Source organism: Perca fluviatilis, chromosome 11 (assembly GCF_010015445.1).
Source record: "Perca fluviatilis chromosome 11, GENO_Pfluv_1.0, whole genome shotgun sequence".
NCBI lineage: Eukaryota > Metazoa > Chordata > Actinopteri > Perciformes > Percidae > Perca > Perca fluviatilis.
The window spans coordinates 31,406,918-31,431,410 of NC_053122.1; positions in this window are offsets into that span (position 1 = coordinate 31,406,918).

The following is a 24,493-nucleotide window of genomic DNA, read 5'->3' on the forward strand; positions in this document are numbered from 1 at the left end:
AAAATGGTTCTTTGATGCACTATTAATGGTTCTTCAAAGAACCATATTAAAAATTGGTTCTTTAAGGATCCATTTTCAAGAAGGTTCTTTGTGGAGCCAACTGGTTCAATAAAGAACCTCTTTCAAAAGGTTCTTTAAAGAAACTGGTTCAATAAAGAACCTCTTTCAAATGGTTCTTCAAAGAAACTGGTTCAATAAAGAACCTCTTTCAAAAGGTTCTTCAGAATAAATGGTTCTTTGTTCATTTTAAATGTTATCATGGGTATTATTAGTTAAAAACAAGAACAATACATGCATATATTTCACTATTTGACAACTTTATTGTTTATTGTTGACCATATTTAATTAAATTACATTACAAAAAAATGAGAAAAATGTAACAAATGTTACACAATGACAATACAAGTAGATCCAACCAGGCAATCTGATTGACCAAACATTCAGAACATGCTCACATCAGCAAGACAGCAACATTACAGAGTTGAATCAAAAACTTTTGAAACATTTAGTGAAAGTTACATATTTATATAGTGATTCACAACACTGAGTTCTGGATTCCCCAGTGTCCTGACTGCCGTGTCACAAAGTTCCCCTGGTGTCCACCGCCATTTGGTAAAGTAACTGCCATGGCAGCAAGGACACTGGGGAACCCTGAGTTCCCTGTCATGAGTGTGACAAATGTCAGTTTTTAAAATTAGGTTATTGACATGTAAGGAGGATTTCTGGTCACAATAAAAACACTTTTCATGAGTTATGACTATGAAATTTGGATGTGTTGTACAGTGGAGAGTGGTCTACTTAACCAAGCTTGTTCCAGATAGTAGTAGTCTGTCCCTAAAAGAAATGACAGTGAGGAAACTGGGGTTAGTTCCCATTCACTCTATGACAGTTGTTAAAGTGATGGTTCGGAGTAATTCACCCTAGGGTCCTTTGCACCATGACCTTGAGCCAAACACCCCCCCAGAAGCTTTTTTCAGCTGGGTCTAGCATTGGGAGAGTTAGCGTAGAGTAGCGTTAGCCGCTGAATAGCTTAGCGCAGGGGCTAATGGACCCACGTTTGTATCTCGTAAATGACCCCACTAATAATGCCGGAAATGATACCAAAGGTCTACAAGTAGTACAAATAGGTTATGCACTCATAAAACGATGGATTGGAAATAGGGATGCACCGAATATTCGGCCACCGAAAATTTTAGGCCGAAAATGGCCCAAAAGGGCATTTTCGGTTTTCGGCCGAAATACTTTTATCACCGAAACAATACGGCCGAAATGTTGTGATGACGCAAACAGAAACCGCGACCTGCACGTGTGTCACTACTCGATCCGTTCCACCTGCAAAGCGTCTCCTAAGCAAAGAGGTTGAGACGGACCACGGAGTGAAAACAATGAAAAGTACGCTCTTAGAGTCTGTCAGCACACGTTTCAGTGAGATCTATTCGGATCCTCTGCACTTCATCGCGACTGTACTTGATCCGCGTTATAAAGACCATTACTTGGATGCGGAAATAAAGCAGGGCGCACGAGAAATGATCCAGGCCGCGATGGATGCGGAGAACCCGCGTGGAGACGGAGACGGAGCAGCGCCCAGCGCAGGAGGAAATCAGAGCGCAGAAAAAAAGACTCGTCTCTCTGCACCAGATGAGGGGCATGCACCCTCGTTGTCTGATATGTTCAGTGAAATCCTGCAAGAAAGTGCCTCAAATAATAATAATAATAATAATAATAACAATAGGTAAGCTATTCTGTTCTTAGGCTACTATATACTGTATGTGACTATCAGATTATAGCCATATTTCTGCTAGATTTTTTTAATTAAACTTTAATATTAATTTATACAATTGCAATGCCTTGATTTTAGTAAAGTTAGTACACAGTCATTGCCATAAATGCAATGGTACTAATAATTGGCATAATTTCTTTCGGTGTTTCGGTTTTCGGTCTTGGTTTCCTCTTTTTCGGTTTTCGGTTTCGGCCAAGAATTTTCATTTCGGTGCATCGCTAATTGGAAAGTTTGTAAGTACACCAGAGGTTTATGTAAATAACACTTGCCTGCTGGCTTCTGCTCTCTGCTGTTGTTGTTGCTGCTGTGAGACGAGTGCTTAGGGACATCTACAAATTACAACACCGAAAAGAGATGCAACAAAAATATTTATTAATTTAACTTTTTTTTTTTAACTAAGTGCTGTAGTATAACTAGCAGGAGACAAGTAATAACTGAGGTAAGTTTGGAGACATTACCTTATTTAATCATTAAATTAACAAAAAAAAATTTTGTAACTCTTTTCGGTGTAGTAATTTGTAGACGGCCCTAAGCACTCGTCTAACTGCAGGTAGCAGCAGCAGCAACAGAGAGCAGAAGAGAGCAGGCAAGTGTTCATAAACTTCTGGTGTACTTACAAACTTTCCAATCCATCGTTTTATAAGAGCATAACCTATTTGTACTAGTGTAGAAGTTTGGTATCATTTCGGGCATTATTAGTGGGGTCATTTACCAGATACAAACGTGGGTCCATTACAAACGTGGGTCCAACACTATATATATATATATGTATATACATACATACATACATACATACATACATACATATACATATATATATATATATATATATACATACATACATATATATACATATACACATACATATATATATATACATATACACATACATATATACAGTGCCTTGCGAAAGTATTCGGCCCCCTTGAACGTTTCGACCTTTTGCCACATTTCAGGCCTCAAACATAAAGATATAAAACTGTAATTTTTTGTGAAGAATCAACAACAAGTGGGTCCCAATTATGAAGTGGAACAAAATTCCATTGGCTATTTCAAACTTTTTTAACAAATAAAAAACTGAAAAAGTGGGCGTGCAAAATTATTCAGCCCCTTTACTTTCAGTGCAGCAAACTCTCTCCAGAAGTTCAGTGAGGATCTCTGAATGATCCAATGTTGACCTAAATGACTAATGATGATAAATAGAATCCAGCTGTGTGTAATCAAGTCTCCGTATAAATGCACCTGCTCTGTGATAGTCTCAGAGGTCCGTGTAAAGAGCAGAGAGCATCATGAAGAACAAGGAACACACCAGGCAGGTCCGAGATACTGTTGTGGAGAAGTTTAAAGCCGGATTTGGATACAAAAAGATTTCCCAAGCTTTAAACATCCCAAGGAGCACTGTGCAAGCGATAATATTGAAATGGAAGGAGTATCAGACCACTACAAATCTCCGAAGACCCGGCCGTCCCTCTAAACTTTCAGCTCATACAATGAGAAGATCCATAAAACCTGTCATTTCACTTCATTTCCGGGCTCTTTTCTTTCAAAATATCCATTCCATTTCCATTCCCCTATTTCAAATGTTTATCCACCTTTCTTCCTTCCATTATATTCCTTGTCCACTCTTCCTTCCATTCCCCCATTCTGCTATCCTTAAGGAACAAAGATTCCATGTCCGTGGTCATTCCTTCCATTCCATTCCTGTCCGTCTATTCCTTCATTATCCTTCATCCTTCCTATCCATTCCATCAAATCCATCCATCCTTCCTTTTCCATTTAACAAGGCTCATTTCCTCAATCTTCCTTTCTTCATTTCCCAACTATATCCACCTTTCCGTCCTTTTCAAAGGGCTTCATTCCTTCATTCCGTTCCTCCTTCATTCCACTGTTATCCATTCAATTCTTTTCTTCCTCCGTCCAGGCTCCTTATACCACCTCTCTTTTCCTCTCCTTTCCTCTCTCTCTCTCTCTCTCTCTCTCTCTCCTCTCTCTCTCTCTCTTTCCTCTCTCTCTCTCTCTCTCTTTCCTCTCTTTCTCTCTCTCTCTCCTTTCTCTCTATATCTCTCTCCATATACCATATGTCTCTCTCTCTCTCTCTCCTTTCCTCTCTCCTGTCTTTCCTCCATGTCTCTCACATGTCTCACTGTCTGTCTGCCTGTCTCTCTCTCTCTCTCTGTGTCTCTCTGTCTGTCTTTATGTCTCTCTATGTCTGTCTCCTCTGTCTGTCTGTCTGTGTCTCTCTGTCTCTGTCTCTCTCTGTCTCTGTCTCTGTCTCTGTCTCTCTGTCTCTGTCTCTCTCTCTGTCTCTCTGTCTCTGTCTCTGTCTCTGTCTCTGTCTGTCTCTCTGTCTCTCTGTCTGTGTCTGTGTCTGTGTCTCTGTGTCTGTCTCTGTGTCTGTCTGTGTCTGTCTGTGTCTGTGTCTGCTGTGTCTGTGTCTGTCTGCTGTGTCTGTCTGTCTCTCTGTGTCTGTGTCTCTGCTGTGTGTCTGTGTCTCTGCTGTGTCTCTGTGTCTCTGTGTCTCTGTGTCTCTCTCTGTGTCTGTCTCTGTGTCTCTCTCTGTCTCTGTCTCTCTCTGTCTCTCCGTCTCTGTCTGTCTGTGTCTCTCTGTCTCTGTCTCTCTTGTCTCTGTGTCTGTGTGCTGTGTCTTTGTTCTGTCTGTCTCTGTCTGTCTTGTGTCTCTGTCTGTGTCTATCTCTGTGTGCCTTGTGTCTGTGTCTGTCTCTGTGTCTCTCTGTCTCTCTGTCTGTGTCTGTGTCTGTGTCTTGTGTCTCTTGTCTCTTGTGTCTGTCTTGTGTCTGTCTGTCTGTCTGTCTCTGTCTCCATGTCTGCCTTTGTCTGTCTGTGTCTGTATGTGTCTTGTGCCTCTTGTGTCTTGTCTGTGCCTGTCTCATGTGTCTCTCTCTCTGTGTGTGTGTGTGTGTCACTGAGTGGGATTCTGAAGGATTAAAGACTGTCCTGATGTGGAGGAGTTGGACGTTCAAGATGGATGCATGGATCACTGGAAGGCAGGTTGAAAACAACATTTTTCTGCATGTTCACTTTTCAACAAGCAAGATGGCGGCAAGTTGGTCTTTTTAATATAGACGTTAGTGACGCAACGTACGCTGAGGACGGTGACAGTTGCCGGTGAAAAGCGCCTTTTGCGCCATTTTTACACTTCTAAATTAACATATAAAAAATAATTTACCATTGGCAATGTCCGTGACGTTACTAACGGTTGGGGTGGATTAGCTATCGTTAGTAACGTTTTATTCATAAACCTTTCCTTAAACCGAAGCTAAATCAACGTTAGCTAGCTACGTTTAGCCGCGTTAACGTTTATCGTAGCATTGACCTAGCTAGCTAGCTAAGCCAGCCAATGTAGCACACAATGACTCAGGTATTTCTTAATAAAAAAACATTACTTATTAGATAACGTAACATTGAATCGGCAAACAGACATAGAAGACAACAACGATACAGACTTTACGTCTCCATTAACTACTTTTGAAATAACGTTAATGAAGTTAAATGTCAGTTACCCTTCATAAGCTAGCTAGCTAGCTAAGTTACGTTAGCTAATGTAGCTAACATCAGAGAGTTTATTCTAGAAGCACTGTTTAAACAAGCACATTTTCAGCAAAAAACTACCAGTAAAATGAAAACGCTTACCTTCCCCTCGCCCCAGGAGCCAGAGTGTAGTTTAGGACAAAAATTACCGCTGGTCTGATGCCAAGTCCCAGAGACGATGTAGGGTGACTGGGGTACGCGCCTGTTGAAGAGGTGCGCTTCGTTTTCTACTGTGTGAAGATCCAGCGGGCGGGGTACCAGACAGAGCGCCACTCCTCAATGTGTTTCTGTCTCCGCCCGCCATAGTCCTTTGACGGTATATATTTGCAACGCATAGCTTGTTGGATTTTTAAACGTAAAAACGAACCTAAAAAAAAAATTTAAAAATCTAAATAATATTAAAAAAAAATGTTTAAACTAAGCTAAACCTGTACACATATGATAGGCTATGATCTGATGTAATGATACGAAACAAACGTTTTTTTACTCTTCCCATAACATGTCATGACTCATGAGTGTGTGTGTGTGTGTGTGTGTGTGTGTGTGTGTGTGTGTGTGTGTGTGTGTGTGTGTGTGTGTGTGTGTGTGTGTGTGCGCATGCGTTCGTGCATGTCTGTGTGAGTGTGTGTGCGTGTGTATGCGTGTGTCTGTGCGTGCGTGCGTCTGTGAAGTATTGATGAGGGGAAAAGAGCATAAACTAATTTCACCTATTACCTCAAAACATTTACTCAATCAAGTACAGTATAGGCATACTTCTTGTGTAATCCTTTTTTAATACTCCACTACATTTTTTTTTTAGTTACAAAAAATTTACAATTACACCCAATATTTTCAACTGCAAAATTTAAGTGACATTTACATCCATCAATCCATCAATATTTTTGATACTTTTACTTAACATTTTAAAATGCAGCTAATTTACCAAGTATTTCTAGTCTTGTTAGTACTTTTACCATGCAGTAAACCAATCACGCCAAACACTTTTTGGTAAACTGCGCTGCATTGTTCACTGCTTTCTGATGTTTATATGCAAACCAAACAATCTGCAGATTAATCAATAATGAAAATAATTGTTGGTGCCCTAACTTCATTGTTTTTGGCTACCAAGAACCTTTAGTACTTAAAAGAACCATATAAAAGGCTTGAAGAACCATTCCCTGAATATAGAGGTTCTTCAACTGGTGATGACTCTTTGAAGAACCATTGAGTCCTTTGAAGAACCGTTAAAGAACCATTATTTTTCTGTGTGGTCACCGGCGGTTCGGGATCAGATCATGGGGATCAGACCTCCGGTGCTGGGTCTATTCTAATATTAGCTGCTGTTGCAGCTAGCTAGCAGATAGCCACCAGCCCTGTGACCTCGGTCCCCGCGGTTCGCTCCCCGGGACTGACTCTGGTCCGTCTGCAGAGCTGCGTTACCCGCTCTAGCTGAGCTGGGAATCTGCCGCTCGTGATTTATTCATATTTTATTTTATTTGCAGATAGTGATATGCTATGATGCACTGATGTCAGGCAGGCTTGCTGCTGCTTTTAGTCTGAGTCTGTGAGATAACCAAACTTCCCTTAAATATAACGTGCATATAAATAGATGGAATAAATACAAGTCCCTCGAAATACATAGTAAAACATACATGTATTTAGGCTATTGAACTATTATGACTAAAGCCTGTATTTCATGATCGATTTCATAGCCATATGTATATTTATGTAAAGGGGGGCAAAAAACGGAAGTTATAGGCTACAGATTCCCTCAGCTGCGCACGGGACATTCTAAAACGCTTAACGAAAAAGCAACTTTAATGTACCTAAACAATGATCAATCAAATATCAGTCAGTTATCAGTCAGATAACGTCCATAACGACTTTAGGGTCGATTTTTGATCACTGTTTATAAAAAAATCGCTTAACGAAAAAAGCTTAACCACGTTTTTAATGAAGCAGAAACCCTTAATGTCAGCTAACGTCCATAATAATTGTACTTTGGGTTAGATTTTTGACAGTTTTCAGTGGTTATAAGGAGCAATATGAGAGAAATTTGGTAATCCTCTGATCATTGCTCATTGATCATAGAGCCGGTAACGCCAGCTCTGCAGAGTCAGTCGCTGGAGCGAACCGCGGGGACCGAGTCACAGGGCTGGTGGCTATCTGCTGGCTAGCTGCAGCAGCTAATATTAGAATATTAAACCCAGCACCGGAGGTCTGATCCCCATGATCTGATCCCGAACCCCAGGTGACTCTCTGCCAGATCAGCAAGCTAACGGCAGCAACAGAAAGTTTGCTGGGATTGTTAACGGTGGCGTAACGGTAACGTTACAGCCGTGAACCGAAAGTCTATTTGCTCCGCTGGTTCGACTCTCTTCGGGCGAAGTTGTCTGCGGCGGGTAGAGACAGAGAGTCAGAGGGAGAGAGGGTAATAAATAAATGTGACATTATGAAATAAAATCCCCCCCAAGGATTATCAAGAGTATAGCTAGCTAGGTTTCCAAAGTAATTTTGGCCTGGGCTGAACACTGGTAGGCTAGGCTGGCGCTGTTGCCTTGGAAATGACAACATCCGGTCTCTGAATATAAAAAACAAGCCTTTTTTCGTTTCCGTTTGAGTGATTTTATTTTTGTTATATAAAATAGAAAATGACAATCACAGCATATTTTAAATTTCTCCCATCACATTTCGACAATGAAAAAGAAAAAACGCATTGTATTTCAATTTCAAATGTCGTATTTTAAAACGAAAATCAAATAACCATTTGTTTTTTGTTTTTTAATACCTGTTTATGAAATGAAAATCGAATGAACGAAAAAGTACACGGACCAGCATACAACCGCTTAGGTCCGTGTACTTTTTCGTTCATTCGATTTTCATTTCATAAACAGGTATTGAAAAACAAAAAACGATGGTTATTTGATTTTCGTTTTAAAATACAACATTTGAAATTGAAATACAAGGCATGTTTTCCTTTTCATGGTCAACAGGGGATGGGAGAAATTTAAAATATGCTTTGATTTTCATTTTCTATTTTATATAACAAAAATAAAATCACTCGAAAACAGAAACAAAGAAAAGTCTTGTTTTTTCATATTCAGAGACCGGATGTTGTCATTTCCAAGGCAACAGCGCCAGCCTAGCCTACCAGTGTTGCTTTCAGCCCAGGCTAAAATTACTTTGGAAACCTATACTCTTGATAATGCTTGGGGGGAATTTTATTTCATAATGTCACATGTATTTATTACCCTCTCTCCCTGCCTCCCTCTGACTCTCTGTCTCTACCCGCCGCAGACAACTTCGCCCAAAGAGAGTCAAACCAGCTGAGGAAACAGACTTTCGGTTCACGGCTGTAACGTTACCGTTACGCCACCGTTAACAATCCCAGCAAACTTTCTGTTGCTGATCTTGCAGAGTCACCGGCGGTTCGGGATCAGATCATGGGAATCAGACCTCCGGTGCTGGGTCTATTCTAATATTAGCTGCTCCTGTAGCTAGCTAGCAGCTAGCCACCAGCCCTGTGACCTCGCTCCCCGCGGTTTGCTTCCCGGGACGACTGACTCGATGTGGCCGTCTGCAGAGGAGCGCTACCCGCTCTAGCTGAGCTGGGAATCTGCCGCGCTCGTGATTTATTCATATTTTATTTTATTTGCAGATAGTGATATGCTATCATGCACTTATGCACTAGCTGCTTTTAGTCTGAGTCTGTGAGATAACCAAACTTCCTTTAAATATATAACGTGCATATAAATAGATGGAATAAATAAAAGTCCCTCGAAATAAATATAAGTAAAACATACATGTATTTAGGCTATTTAACTATTATGACCAATGCCTATGTTCATGTGTATTTCCTCATTTATGTATTTCATGATCTATTTCATAGCCATATGTATATTTATGTAAAAGGGGGCAAAAAGCTACAGATTCCCTCAGCTGCAGCAGGGACATTCTAAAACGCTTAACGTGAAAAAGCTTAACTTTAATGTACCTAAACAATGATCAATCAGATATCAGTCAGTTATCAGTCAGATAACGTCCATGACTTGGGTTAGATTTTTTGATCACCGTTTAGGTACATTAAGCTTTTTCCTTACAATATCCCTTAATGAAGCAGAAACCCTTAATGTCAGCTACGTCCATTGGGTTAGATTTTTGACAGTTTTCAGTGGTTATGAGAGAGAAATTTGGTAATCCTTGATCATTGCTCATTGATCATAGAGTGGGTAACGCCAGCTCTGCAGAGTCAGTCGCGGGGAGCGAACCGCGAGGACCGAGGTCACAGCTGGTGGCTAGCTGCTAGCTAGCTGCAGCAGCAGCAGCTAATATTACAATATTAGACCCAGCACCGGAGGTCTGATCCCCATGATCTGATCCCGAACCCCCGGTGACTCTCTGCCAGATCAGCAAGCTTAACGGCAGCAACAGAAAGTTTGCTGGGATTGTTAACGGTGGCGTAACGGTAACGTTACAGCCGTGAACCGAAAGTCTGTTTCCTCAGCTGGTTCGACTCTCTTTGGGCGAAGTTGTCTGCGGCGGGTAGAGACAGAGAGTCAGAGGGAGGCAGGGAGAGAGGGTAATAAATAAATGTGACATTATGAAATAAAATTCCCCCCAAGCATTATCAAGAGTATAGGTTTCCAAAGTAATTTTAGCCTGGGCTGAAAGCAACACTGGTAGGCTAGGCTGGCGCTGTTGCCTTGGAAATGACAACATCCGGTCTCTGAATATGAAAAAACAAGACTTTTTTCGTTTCTGTTTTTGAGTGATTTTATTTTTGTTATATAAAATAGAAAATGAAAATCAAAGCATATTTAAACTTTCTCCTATCTTATTTCGACCATGAAAAAGAAAAAAAGCCTTGTATTTCAATTTCAAATGTTGTATTTTAAAACGAAAATCAAATAACCATCGTTTTTTGTTTTTCAATACCTGTTTATGAAATGAAAATCGAATGAACGAAAAAGTACACGGACCGACCCGCTTACTACTTACGATTGCTTCCGGGTCACGAAAAAAAATGAATGAGTAATAAGATTTATACACACAATTTAATTTCCGAGTTCCATCTACAAACACATCAAAGAAAATCGGATAACGAGATAGTTTTTCGTTTTCCGTTTTTTAATATCAAAACAAAAAACGAATAATGGGTTGTTTTCCGTTTTTTGTTTTCCTATTTACTAATGGTAATTGGGAAACTGGCCGTTTTTCGTTTTTGTTTTTTTCCTTTCAAAACGAAAATCCGTTGGCCGCCAAGTACACGGACCTTCAAGGCTGACAACAGAAACTGCCCTCCTTGCTGTCACTGAGCAGCTTCACATTGCTAGAACAACCTCTCTCTCTTCCATCATCATCCTTCTGGACCCTTCTGCTGCCTTTGACACAGTGAACCACCAGATCCTCATTTCGACACTCCGGAATCTGGGTGTCTCCGGCTCTGCGCTCTCATTGCTCACATCTTACCTGGCAGACCGAACCTACCGGGTAACTTGGAGAGGATCTCCAAGAACCTTGCCCACTCAAAACTGGGGTTCCTCAGGTCCCCTCCTCTTTTCTCTGTACACCAACTCTCTCGGGTCTGTCATTCAGTCGCACGGCTTTTCTTATCACAGCTACACCGATGACAACCAACTAATTCTTTCCTTTCCTGAGTCTGAAACTCAAATAGCTGCACGTATCTCGGCCTGTCTGACTGACATCTCTTCTTGGATGTCTACACACCATCTGAAACTCAACCTCGACAAGACTGAGCTCCTTTTCCTTCCAGGGAAGGGCTCTCCTACCCAAGACCTGACTATAACAATTGACAACTCTGTGGTAATCCCCACCCAAACTGCTAGAAACCTGGGTGTGACACTTGACGACCAACTCTCCTTCAGTGCTAACATTGCTGCAACCACCCGATCGTGTAGATATACGCTGCATAACATCAGAAGGATACGTCCCCTTCTAACGCAGAAGGTGGCTCAGGTTCAGGCTCTAGTCATCTCACGTCTAGACTACTGCAACTCCCTGCTGATTGGCCTGCCTGCATGTGCCATCCGACCCCTGCAGCTCATTCAGAACCTCCCCAAGTTCTCTCACACTACACCGCTCTCTTCACTGGTTACCAATTGCGGCCCGCATCCGCTTCAAGACACTAGTACTTACATACAGGGCCACGAACGGATCAGCCCCAGCTTACATCCAGGCCTTGGTCAAACCATATACCCCAACCCGCCCACTTCGCTCTGCATCAGCCAAACTGCTTGCTGCCCCCTCACAGCGAGGGAGAACTAATCTCTCAACGAAATCCCGACTGTTCACTGTCCTGGCTCCAAAATGGTGGAACGAGCTCCCCATCGACATCAGGATGGCCGAAAGCCTATATCTTCCGCCAAAGGCTAAAAACACATCTCTTCCGACTACACCTCGGATAAAAAACACAACAAAAACCCCCCCCAAAAAAACATGCACCTTCATATGTGTCTTTGTAGCTTTGCTTATTGTAGCTAATATACTTGCACTTACTACTTGTTGTCTGGAGTTTGAACCTTCACAGTTGAAAGCACTTAATTATAAGTCGCTTTGGATAAAAGTGTCAGCTAAATGACATGTAATGTAATATATCTCTTAATATCTTTTCAATGTAATGAGATAAATAATAAAAGACACTGAAACATATGTGCCAGCTTTGCACACGGTGCACTCCGCCTCCCACTTGTCCGGTCCCGACCGGGACGTTTTTATTTTTTTTTGCTGTTCAACTGTGAAGCTGCACTAGCCTTGTTTTATGGTTGTGCGCAGGCTCCACGCAGAGCTTTTGCCGTAGCCTCCGTAAGTGGCCTGATGTTTGCGCTGGTGTGTGCGTCGAGCTGGCATGTGTGTGTGTGTGTGTGTGTGTGTGGGGAGTGGGTGATAGGGCGAGGGAGAAGTGAGAGTGACGGCGAGCGAGTACGAATCTAGAGTCATAGTGAGAGAAACAAAGTGTCTCCCCTGTGTTTTCTGACCAAGGTGGGAAATCTTTAGCAGGAAACACTTCGGCATTTTGTGTGCCATGCTGCTCCGCTGTCTGCTCTGGTCCCTGTGTATGTGCGCATCGCAGAGCCGCCCACAAGGCAGCCTCTTGGGAATTACGTCACACAACAAAGTACCGTAGTATTGTGTGCAAAGCGCCAGTCAATTTAAGTACATGCTTAATGGTCCCATGAAAAACAGTGAAAACCGGACATTTTCATGAATTCATAAAACCCCCCTGGACGCCCCGGACAGTACGTAAAAAGTGGACATGTCCGGGAAAAGAGGACGTTTGGTCACCCTAGCTTACCCCCTTGCAAAAACGACTACAACATGATAACTTTAACTTAGGGCTGTCAATCGATTAAAAAAAATTAACTAATTTATCGCACATTTTGCTGTAGTTAAATTGAGACTGAAGCTTGTAGTAATGGATATTTAAATGCTAAATCACTTAACTTTGCAAATATGAAGAAAAAACAAACAAGGAAATGTTCTGCTAAGTTCAGAATGTTTAATATCTTTCAGAACAACAGCAGCAATAATTTGGCTTATTTAGTCCTGCTGAAGGCTGCTGAAACGGCTAGAAACTGTCCGACTTGAGAGCAGATTTTTGTCACCACCCCCAATATTAGCCACATACCTAATATACCATATTCTGAATAATATACAAATTATATATATATAGATAGATAGATAGATAGATAGATAGATAGATAGATAGATAGATAGATAGATAGAATATAAATTACAATCTAGGCAGTACTTAATATCATAAATATTATAATATACATAGTGTTTAATCTGAATGACTAAGCAAAGCACATATATCTAAACACAGAAATGCACATCAATATCAATGTTACACATTAAACCAGTAACCCAAAACCACAAAGGTGTATGTTGGCCTAAAGTGAAAACAGTGAGTGTAGTTTTAGATAGCGACGCTGTGCACAGCAATCCATTACCAATGTAAAGCGATTGACTACATTTCCCTTCCAGCACCGCAACCAGGAAGTAGCTTGTGTGACAGTGAGACGCACCAATTTCAAACATTTACTGGAATATAGTCACGGATACTATCGAGTCGACAGCGTTAAACATCAGACTGCAAATAAGGTTTTATCAGCGTGACCAACGTAACAGTTATCAAGCAAACAAATCGCGCACGTACATATCGGCAGCACAGCAGTAGCACAACAGACAAATCAAACTTAAACCGCAGCTCAATGTAGCGAAACAGCAGCTTACCGGTGGCGCATCTCTCCTGACGAGACAACATGTCGGAACTAGTACTCGGTACTGCAGTCAAGCCAGCCTCCACTTCAAAATGAGCGGTCAAACTAGCCACCCCTATATTTCGCGGTGCGCGTATACACTTGCTATTACGGTGAAACTAAAAAGAGGAAATTTTCTGACGAAGGCAATTTCCCATTCATTTATTCTGTCTGCCTGTCTGTCTATCTGCCTGCCTGTCTGTCTGTCTGTCAGAAAGAAAGAAGGAAAGAAAGATTTTAGCACACCTCACAACCTCTGTGACAACTGCATGATATGCTGAATTCCAAAATAAGAGCCCCCCCAAAACTCAAAAAAGTCCTAGCTTCCACAGACCAATTTCACCTCAGCTGGAGAGGACTCCTTCTCAATGTGTGATCTACAATGTTTCAGGACATTCTGATGTTGTTTTCCAAAATAAGAGCCCCCCAAAACTCATATATACGCTGTTTTGTCTACACATTCAGAAAGTTATAAAAATAAAAGTCCTAGCTTCCACAGACCAATTTCACCTCAGATGGAGAGGACTCCTTCTCAATGTGTGATCTACAATGTTTCAGGACATTCTGATGTTGTTTTCCAAAATAAGAGCCCCCCAAAGCTCATATATACGCTGTTTTGTCTACACATTCAGATAGTTATAAAAATAAAAGTCCTAGCTTCCACAGACCAATTTCACCTCAGATGGAGAGGACTCCTTCTCAATGTGTGATCTACAATGTTTCAGGACATTCTGATGTTGTTTTCCAAAATAAGAGCCCCCCAAAACTCATATATTAGCTGTTTTGTCCATACATTCAGAAAATCATAAAAATAAAAGTCCTAGCTTCCACAGACCACTTTCACATCAGATGGAGAGGACACCTTCTCAAGGTGTGATCTACAATGTTTCAAGACATTCTGATGTTGTTTTCCAAAATAAGAGCCCCTCAAAGCTCAAATATTAGCTGTTTTGTCTACACATTAAGAAAATCATGAAAATAAAAGTCCTAGCTTCCACAGACCAATTTCACCTCAGATGGAGAGGACTCCTTCTCAATGTGTGATCTACAATGTTTCAGGACATTCTGATGTTGTTTTCCAAAATAAGAGCCCCCAAAAACTCATATATTAGCTGTTTTGTCCATACATTCAGAAAATCATAAAAATAAAGGTCCTAGCTTCCACTGACCAATTTCACCTCAGATGGAGAGGACACCTTCTCAAGGTGTGATCTACAATGTTTCAGGACATTCTGATGTACAGTTTCAAAATAAAAGCCTGTCAAAGTCTTGAATATGAGACAAATTAGATATGATTTTGGATTCAATTTAAAAGTAAACACCCTGTTATCAAACAATAAATCCACTTCAGGGTTATATTACACGACCCCGTGGTGTGACTCATTAAGTATCAAGACATTCTGATGTACAGTTTCAAAATAAAAGCCTGTCAAAGTCTCAAATATGAGGCATATTTAGGCTGGTGACAAATGGTCAAAAAGGGCTTTAGTTTTTGAGATACCCCTACTGGAGGTAGAACTAAACCCAACAATGTTTTTCCTCATCCCTAGGGTCTCCCATATATGAAATGGATTCTTGGCTAAAGATATTTTACTGCTAAGATTGTTAAATTAACAGATATTGTTACACAACCCAAAACCAAAGAAGGACTAAAATATAGCCTGTCCATGGGAGTTAAGGCATCTAAACTAATGCAGATCAATCACACAAGCTCTGAGAGCTTTGAAACTTAGCATGTTTGTAGTCAGGAAGTTGCTTTACCTACTAGAAAAGACTGGATATGAATATCATGATGTATGGAATAAATAAAGACATACCTAAAATAGGCGAACATGCAAAAAATTAATATCTATGCAGAATGTTTTCATTTACTTTGTGGTTACTTTGCCAGGGATTATAATAGAAACACATATGATTTCTTGTTGGAAAAGTGGGGTTGTGCTTAATCCAGCAATACCAAATGTGTAAATATAGCATGACAAATCAGGGTGTTCTTTCACTCAATGTATGATGTGTCTAAAATGAAAGAAGATGGAACACTGACATAATTTAGTCTCAAGTCCAAAGCCCATTATCAGTGGTATCATATGGCACCTTGTACTATATAGTCCATATGGAAACAAAGATTGAAATCGAAAGATAACACCTTACCATTGCACAAACAGGAGACCAGGATTCAGGATTGCAGTTTGACCTTAATGAGCCTTTTAATAAAACTATAATTTAACACAATACAAATTAAATGACTGTCTTAAACAAACAAATGGCAATCTAACAAAATAAACACTGTGAGGGGGAATGACCCCCCTCATCACTGAATCTCAAGCTCTTTCTAGCAGCAACCATTTGGAACATGAACTGCTTTTGGTAGTCATTCTGGGGGTTAGGCCATCTCCAGTGGCCACTTTGGGGAGGTCAGCTCCCCATGATGTTACCACTGCAACACACCACTGTCACTCATCCACATTGTCATCAGTGACAAAGTGGGTCATATTTGGATAGCCTGGGAAAGGGCAAGAGCAAGACTCTGTGCAGGTCAAGCCCACTGAAAGACACTGGCATTTGGTAGCATCGTTGCAGTTTCCGTCTTTACAGTATAGTAGTGGGTGATGTCTCTAACTTCTTTAGGTGCTGGTGTCTTCTGTAACATCACAGGTTCAATGCACCCATCTTCTTTGAGCCTTCATCCTCCAACTGGGTTCCAGAGAAGAGGTTTGACCAGGTGGCTGTACGCCACACTGCTGTTTGGTACAAGGCTCTCAGCACTTGTTGCCCCAGTACTGGCGATGTAGGTGCTGACAAAGCTACATACAGGGATATTCTTGAGCAAAACCTGTAACACTGTGCGTGATTTGAGGCTAGGACGGAGGTTCACCTTCCAGCAGGACAATGACCCCAAACACACCTCAATCCAATAGAAAATCTGTGGTCAGACTTAAAGATTGCTGTTCACAAGCGCAAACCATCCAACTTGAAGGAGCTGGAGCAGTTTTGCAAGGAGGAATGGGATGATGTAGATGTGGCAAGCTCATAGAGACTTATCCAAAGCGACTTAGAGCTGTGATTCCCCAAAAGGTGGCTCTACAAAGTATTGACTTTAGGGGGTGAATAGTTATGCACATTGACTTTTTCTGTTTTTTATTTCTAAAAATAATTTTATGTATATTTTTCTCATTTCACTTCACCAACTTAGACTATTGTGTTTTGATTCATCACATAACATTCAGATAAAAAAAACAACATTTAACTAAAGCCTCTAATGTAACAAAATAGGTAAAAAGCCAAGGGGGGTGAATACTTTTGCAAGGCACTGTACATGCAATACACCTTGCACAGTCACATTCTTGTCTAATTGTTGAATGTGATGATACAGATGTAATAGTTTTGCTGCTATACTATTCAAGCAAAGGGATGTTTGGATCCTCAGCAGTGTTTATGCACTCGGGACATGGCCTTAAGGAAAGATTTGTCCCTAGTTGATCGCTCAGAAGCTTGGAGCAGTGCTTTGTGATTATTTACCTGCATGACACGTCCTCACAGGTTGTAACACCACCAGCAGTTTGTACAGAATTGGGAAGGCCACTGCCCTCACAAGACTGAAGACCCATCTTTGTAAGTTACAGGCAATTACTAAATGTGGACTCTCTGGTAGCCTGGAAGAGGCTTTGCCTGTGGCAAGAAGGTATGCCCTCCTTCTGTATGGCCAAAAGAAAAAGTTGGATGGACATCCAACCTGGATGTGCTGAGGTACAGATTAGCATCTACCAGAGATTCGTCAGCAGCAAATCTACCCCCAACAGAAGATGCTTTCCAGCATGTCTTCATGCTTTCCAGCTTTCCAGAATGTCTTGATACTTACTGGGTCACACTATGGGGTCGTGTACTATAACCCTCAAGTGGAATTATTCTTTGATAACAGGGCGTTTCCTTTTAAAGTGAATCCAACATCATGCAATTAGTCTCATATTTGACATTTTGACAGGCTTTTATTTTGAAACTACACATCAGAATGTCTTGATACTTAATGGGTCACACCAAGGGGTACTATAACCCTCAAGTGGAAATAGTCTGTGTGGGAACGGGCTTCCTTTTAAATTGAATCCAAAGTCATATGTTCTATTTGAGACTTTGACAGGTTTTTATTTTGAAACTATACATCAGAATGTCTTGATACTTAATGGGTCACACCAAGGGGTCGTGTACTACAACCCTCAAGTGGAATTAGTCTGTGGTAACAGGGCGTTTCCTTTTGAAGTGAATCCAAAATCATATCTAATTTGTCTAACTGTAAATCAGAATGTTCTGAAACATTGTAGATCACACCTTAAGAAGGTGTCCTCTCCATCTGATGTGAAATTGGTCTGTGGAAGCTAGGACTTTTATTTTTATAATTTTCTGAATGTATGGACAAAACAGCATATATATGAGTTTTGGGGGGCTCTTATTTTGGAAAACAACATCAGAATGTCCTGAAACATTGTAGTTGACACCTTGAGAAGGTGTCCTCTCCATCTGAGGTGAAATTGGTCTGTGGAAGCTAGGACTTTTATTTTTATAATTTTCTGAATGTATGGACAAAACAGCTAATATATGAGCTTTGGGGGGCTCTTATTTTGGAAAACAACACCAGAATGTCCTGAAACATTGTAGATCACACCTTGAGAAGGTGTCCTCTCCATCTGAGGTGAAATTGGTCTGTGGAAGCTAGGACTTTTATTTTTATAATTTTCTGAATGTGTAGACAAAACAGCATATATATGAGTTTTGGGGGGCTCTTATTTTGGAAAACAACATCAGAATGTCCTGAAACATTGTAGTTGACACCTTGAGAAGGTGTCCTCTCCATCTGATGTGAAATTGGTCTGTGGAAGCTAGGACTTTTATTTTTATGATTTTCTGAATGTATGGACAAAACAGCTAATATATGAGTTTTGGGGGGCTCTTATTTTGGAAAACAACATCAGAATGTCCTGAAACATTGTAGATCACACCTTGAGAAGGTGTCCTCTCCATCTGATGTGAAATTGGTCTGTGGAAGCTAGGACTTTTATTTTTATGATTTTCTGAATGTATGGACAAAACAGCTAATATATGAGTTTTGGGGGGCTCTTATTTTGGAAAACAACATCAGAATGTCCTGAAACATTGTAGTTGACACCTTGAGAAGGTGTCCTCTCCATCTGATGTGAAATTGGTCTGTGGAAGCTAGGACTTTTATTTTTATGATTTTCTGAATGTATGGACAAAACAGCTAATATATGAGTTTTGGGGGGCTCTTATTTTGGAAAACAACATCAGAATGTCCTGAAACATTGTAGATCACACCTTGAGAAGGTGTCCTCTCCATCTGATGTGAAATTGGTCTGTGGAAGCTAGGACTTTTATTTTTATGATTTTCTGAATGTATGGACAAAACAGCTAATATATGAGTTTTGGGGGGCTCTTATTTTGGAAAACAACATCAGAATGTCCTGAAACATTGTAGTTGACACCTTGAGAAGGTGTCCTCTCCATCTGAGGTGAAATTGGTCTGTGGAAGCTAGGACTTTTATTTTTATAATTTTCTGAATGTGTAGACAAAACAGCGTATATATGAGTTTTGGGGGGGCTCTTATTTTGGAATTCAGCATATCATGCAATGACAGGTTGTGAGGTGTGCTAAAATCTTTCTTTCTCTCTTTCTGACAGACAGACAGACAGACAGACAGACAGACAGGCAGGCAGACAGAATAAATGAATGGGAAATTGCCTTCGTCGGAAAATTCCCTGCTTTTAGTTTTGACGGTCTCACCGTAATAGCAAGTGTATACGCGCACCGCGAAATATAGGGGTGGCTAGTTTGACCGCTCATTTTGAAGTGGAGGCTGGCTTGACCGCAGTTACTCGGTCCCGTTTATAGCCCGTGCTCATTCATTTCTGGAACACATAATCTTTTTTCTCTTTTGGGATCTTACTGGTCCATATTTCAACTCTTGACTGGCCCGTAGGCCTACTTCAATCAGGTAAGTCCCTCCTAGAGTAGCGCCGCCTGCTCTTATGGAGACGTATTACGTTTCTCAGCCGCCACATGAAGTAAACAAACACAGCTGCGTTAATTTCGTTAATATTTTTAACGAGTTAAATATTAAAAAATTTACGCAAAAATTAACGCGTTAATTTTGACAGCCCTACTTTAACTATTTATACACATATGTGCTTCATAAGTGTTTTCTGTAATAAAAGGCCCGACTGCTCACGTTAATTTAAGCAGAAAGATTCAGAAAAAACTGATTCACCAAATTCTGTAATCAGTTTGAACATCTTAGTGAAAAATGTTCACAACTCGACAAATATGACTCAGAATATCAATCCAGTTCGACCATTATAGTCTGTTAAAAATCTGCATACACTAAGATTCAGCATTTCAGCTTTATGTAGACTTTTACAACCAGTTCTTTCTCTCTCTGTGGAAGTTCTTAGTGTTATTCCCACAATCTGCTACTTAAAGGAATATTTCACCGCTGGAAAGCTGAATATATCTTTAAATTGGGTCACTTATGTAGTAGAAATGTGAAAAAAAAATATTGTGCCTTCTAGGACGAGAAAAGCCAGAAAATGTGTTTTGGTCTTATATGGATGAAAAACACCAAATCCCAGAATGCACCTGCTTCGTTGCTTTGAGTCCACTCCCAAACCACGCCTACCGCTTGACAGACCGACAGAGGCATTCAACTCAAGCGTGTTTTATTGTCATTTCAACCATATACACGAAACAACAACATCATGATTCAAGTGGTGTTACACATTTAATATAAAAACGACATACGAAACGGGCTACATTTAGTACACACACTTTATAGGCTCCGTGAAGTTCAGCTAACACATACTAGCATTAGCGCTTGGTTGGCTGTAAACACCGAGCATAAACACAGCCGTGAATTTGCGTGCAATGTAGAATGGTCGGCATTTAACAGTCACAAACTCCACCAGCAGTTAGCAGTTGAATGGATACAAATCACCACGTTTCTGCACCACTTCGTGTTAACACAGCCCACCTCTTTTACCCGGCGACAGAGCATCTCTAGCTCGGAGGGCTAGCAGGCCTGGTAGCTGGACAGTCCGGTACACTATTCAGGCATGTTTCCACAACAACAAAAACACAGCAGTCTCTGAACTCACATTGGGAGTTTCGTTGAAGTTGGATGTAGTCCAGTTTGTGGTCTAAATGAGCGGACACTTGCAAGCAGGATCCGTAAAGTTCAGCTAACGCATACTAGCATTGGTGTAGCTAAACACAGAGTATAAACACAGCCGTGAATTAGCGTGGAATGTCGAATGGTCGGCATTTAACAGTCACAAGCTCCACTAGCAGTTAGCAGTAGCTAGTTGGATTTTATTTCTACACCAGTCCGTTTAACACAGCCCACCTCCACGGGCCGGCGAGAGCAGCCTGGTAGCTGGATAGTCCCGGTTCCGGTACACTGTTGTTCAGGCATGTTTCCACAAAAACACAGCAGTCACTTAACTCACCTTGGGAGTTTCGTTGAAGGAGGATGTAGTCCAGCTTGTTGTTTAATGAGCAGACACTTGCAAGCAGGATGGATGGGACAGGTGGACAGCTAGCGTTAGCTTTCCACCTAGCCGATGAGGATGTCCCGTAGCCGGTGTTATGTGCCTTCTGGTTTTTCCCATTGACATATATATATTAATGGACCAATAGACCCCGTTGCTCTGGACGGAGACCAGTGAAGGCTAGTAGAAGCACTTTTCCGGTGATCTCTTCCTTTACTGCGCAGCCTCCAACTGACAGAGACAACGTAAATGTGACGTGAGCAACGTGTCTGAAAGTTGTAAGTCTTCTTGTAGCTGTGCCAAGAGAAATCTCAATCATTTCCAATCTTACAGAGACGGAGAGCGTAGGTATATGTAAGGAGATAACATAAGCACAGGCTAATTATTGCTAACTAACATGCTAGTTAACATTCGTAATTAAACCTAAACAGCTAATGTAAGTCGAAACTGCCTGCGAGCTTCTCCTGTACTATACGGTAATTCCTCTACTGTGCGACAGTAAGTCACTTAGTTATGACACAATCGTTAGCGTATTTTTACAAAAACGTCTGCTACGGATGTCAGTACCCAATCCGTTCCACCTGCACAATCTGTTCTGCGCATGTGCAAGATGACACGTATGCCATGACGTAGGCGCAGATGATAATGCTGCGTTCATGCCATTCAGTCTAAAATAACGTTAAGTCAAACATAATGGGAAAAGCAGGCTACAGCTAAATTAAGACTTTACAGTAATAACAATAAAGACAAGTATTGACTGATTGTATTTTAAATGAGCACAAGTAAAGTAGAACTGACGTAACAACTGTTATATATGTTAACGTTTATTTTCAAGTTTTATTTGAGGGTCTTTTAAAGTTTACATGCTGTCTCAGCTAGCGGTTAGCCGAATTAGCTGTTAGCTAAACTAACGTTAGCTTAACTGTGGAGGCTAACGGCAGACCGCTGCAATCAGCTAGCGGTTAGCCAAATTAACCGTTAGCTAAACTAACATTAGCTTCCCGGTGGAGGCTAACGGCAGACCGCTATAATCACCTAGCGGTCCGCCGAATTAACCGTTAGCTAAACTAACGTTAGCTTCCCGGTGGAGGCTAACGGCAGACCGCTATAATCACCTAGCGGTCCGCCGAATTAGCTATTAGCTAACTAACGTTAGCTGGAGGCTAGCGTGTGAACATCTTGCGCATGCGCAGAACGGATCGTGCAGGTGGAAGCGGTGCCGTTATTCCCGGTGGTGGTTGCTGTCAGTACCCGATCCGTTCCACCTGCACAATCCGTTCTGCGCATGTGCAAGATGACACGTATGCCATGACGTAGACGCAGATGATAATGCTGCGTTCATGCCATTCAGTCTAAAATAACGTTAAGTCAAACATAATGGGAAAAGCAGGCTACAGCTAAATTAAGACTTTACAGTAATAACAATAAAGACAAGTATTGACTGATTGTATTTTAAATGAGCACAAGTAGAACTGACGTAACAGCTGTTATATATGTTAACGTTTATTTTCAAGTTTTATTTGAGGGTCTTTTAAAGTTTACATGCTGTCTCAGCTAGCGGTTAGCCGAATTAGCTGTTAGCTAAACTAACGTTAGCTTAACTGTGGAGGCTAACGGCAGACCGCTGCAATCAGCTAGTGGTTAGCCAAATTAACCGTTAGCTAAACTAACGTTAGCTTCCCGGTGGAGGCTAACGGCAGACCGCTATAATCACCTAGCGGTCCGCTGAATTAACCGTTAGCTAAACTAACGTTAGCTTCCCGGTGGAGGCTAACGGCAGACCGCTATAATCACCTAGCGGTCCGCCGAATTAGCTATTAGCTAACTAACGTTAGCTGGAGGCTAGCGTGTGAACATCTTGCGCATGCGCAGAACGGATCGTGCAGGTGGAAGCGGTGCCGTTATTCCCGGTGGTGGTTGCTGTCAGTACCCGATCCGTTCCACCTGCACAATCCGTTCTGCGCATGTGCAAGATGACACGTATGCCATGACGTAGGCGCAGATGATAATGCTGCGTTCATGCCATTCAGTCTAAAATAACGTTAAGTCAAACATAATGGGAAAAGCAGGCTACAGCTAAATTAAGACTTCCCGGTGGAGGCTAACGGCAGACCGCTATAATCACCTAGCGGTCCGCCGAATTAGCTATTAGCTAACTAACGTTAACATCTTGCGCATGCGCAGAACGGATCGTGCAGATGGAAGCGGTGCCGTTATTCCTGGTGGTGGTTGCATGAACGCAGCATTATCATCTGCGCCTACGTCATGGCATACGTGTCATCTTGCACATGCGCAGAACGGATTGTGCAGGTGGAACGGATCTGGTACTGACAGTTGCATGAACGCAGCATTATCATCTGCGCCTACGTCATGGCATACGTGTCATCTTGCACATGCGCAGAACGGATTGTGCAGGTGGAACGGATCGGGTACTGACACCGGAGCCATAACGTGAGGTACAAGGTAATGGAGCCTTTTATACATTGTCGTGTTTCTTTAGAATTAAACAATGGACAAATAGAGTCTTTAAACGCTTCAGATGTAAAGTTATTCGCAGTCAAGTGACGTAAAAAAAAAATGGCGGTCAGTGGAATGCTAACAAGAGGTGATACCTTTGTAGCAACAAAATGGCGCCATCGGAGGTTCGCGTTCTGAAGCGAAGCTTACCCCCTTGGTTTTTCCACCTACTGGTTTCCGAGCCTGTCCAGATGCCGTGTAAACCTATCAACCTACCCACGTCAACAGATTCGCTACATATTCATAAACATTTTACTGGCCTTTGCATGTCGCAACTCAAATCAAAACTATACTGAACTGAAAATATGAGCCCTACATTACTATAACATTGTACAGCGGGAAAAATGTGTTTTAAAAGTAATAGATAAAGAATATATCAAGAAGTGCCACTCCCTCGTTACTTCCGGGTTCTGAACTGGTTGCAGTTCCACCAGAGTTCCATATAGGGGGCGCTAACAGGCCAGTGCATAATGAATGGGGCTCTATGGAGCTATACCCCTCAAAACCCACTTTTCTCAGGATATAATTTTTTGTCTAGTAATTTGAATGTTGCATTCGAAAGGGGAGGCTAAAAAAATACACACTGCTGTGTGTTAGATTTTTTTAAAGTAACTTTTTTGTTCTAAAAAGCATTTAAAAATGTCAATGACGTCATACACATATACGGCCAGAGATACTGCTTTACGGCAAGCTCTGAGTCGCTTCCTTTGTTCTCTCGAGGCATCGACAACACAGCTAACAGGTTCGGCTCTCCCTGTTAATACACGTGCTAGAAAGAGTTTTGCTGATGTTTTAAAGACCACACCGAAATATTCACTCTGATATTCAGGCTCTGCTT